Raw genomic sequence first — 1,476 nt, forward strand, 5'->3', positions numbered from 1 at the left:
TAAAATAATAATTAAGTCAGGCCAAGTAAACTTTTAACATTAGAAATAAAATACAAATTTAGTTTCTTAAACACACTAAGTTAAATTTTTTAAAAAATCTCTACAGTGTCAATAAAAAGGACATAAAAATAATTGTTCATATATTGTTTTATCTTTTTCTAACTTGAGTTTGGCATAACAGAAATATTTCATAATGCCATTTCAAATAAAATAGAAATATATACCCACATCCTCCAGACTATAATTAAATAGCTTTAATGAACTTTAAGTTCAGTCTAAAAGTTGTTTGCTCTTCCATTACTTAGCTACAATTGTATACAGAGGAGAAACATTCCTTCTAGTCCAACCTACCAGGGGTATTTAAATTCTGCAGCCACCACTAATCAACACATCCAGATTTTTACTAAAGGCACATTTATGTTTCCCATTTGGGATCCTTAGACATTTGAGCCGGTAACAGGAGCCTATTCCTTAATTTTCCACAACTAGCCCCTTGCATTTGGAAATACTATAATCATCTGGGATGGAGGAGAGGTGGAAAGAAAAAAAAAACATTAGAAAAGCAGGAAGTGTTTCAGTCTACTTCAACATCAAAAGGGAAAGGATGAAAATTAATACCAATCAGTGCTTCCTGCAGGGAGTCAGATGATTCCATAGGATTTTGAGAGCACTCCCAAAGGGCTAATTGAACAGGAAAACTCACACTTGCTGCCAAAAAGTCGGCAAAATGGTTGTCAAAACCCACAATCAGCTCACAAATGATAGCAACAGTAATTGTTTTATGGTAATTATTTTAATACATATGCATTCCATTCTGGAAAAACTCCCAGATCAAATCCCTTTTTCCATTTGAATTCCATATAACTTTTGCTTTTAGTTACAGAGAAATGGGATTCTATTCATCCCGTTTCTACTTTCTTCCCTTCTCCTCAGCTTAGTCCCAGAGAAGCAGCTGGGGAAAAGGGTGATGGGGGTGGATTCCAGGAGCTGGAGAAGCCTCAGTTTAGGGACCAACAGAAAGCCCATTGGGTGGTTAAACCAGTGTTACCTGAGTCCCAGGAAATCCCTGCTGCTGGTGGGAAGAAACCAAGGAAATACCTGAATAACACCAGGAAGTTAAGCCCACAGTCCTCACTTCTGTCCTGCTCCAAATTATATCCCCAGTGGGTGCCACACAGCAGCCATCCAGGTGAAACAAGGAATAAGAACAAGAGAAATGCAAATCCGGTGCTGGCCTCAGCTGGGCAATGGAGGTGGCCTCACTTGGACTCACCACAGGCAAAGCAATGGAGGTGGCCAAGTTTGCCTATTGTGTCACTTGTCTCCCGGAGTCACCTCCTCTTCCTTTGTGTCCACGTCCTCTTGTGAGATAACTTCATCTTCACTAAGGTGCTGGCTTAAGATGTCCTTTTTCTCAGAAAATTTATGTTTTAAAGGGGAACACCTTGAGATCCCAACTAGTATCCAAATCTCTTT

At 39.1% G+C, this 1,476-nt stretch overlaps 1 protein-coding gene across 1 annotated transcript in view; it reads right to left on the bottom strand.

Moving 5' to 3' along the window:
• CNKSR3 (CNKSR family member 3) overlaps window positions 1–1,476 on the bottom strand; it is a 115,591-nt gene that overhangs the window by 111,179 nt on the left and 2,936 nt on the right. The gene's annotated exons all lie outside the window — the stretch shown is intronic.

This window comes from Propithecus coquereli, unplaced genomic scaffold, assembly GCF_000956105.1.
Source record: "Propithecus coquereli isolate 6110/MARCELLA unplaced genomic scaffold, Pcoq_1.0 Scaffold25, whole genome shotgun sequence".
Lineage (NCBI taxonomy): Eukaryota > Metazoa > Chordata > Mammalia > Primates > Indriidae > Propithecus > Propithecus coquereli.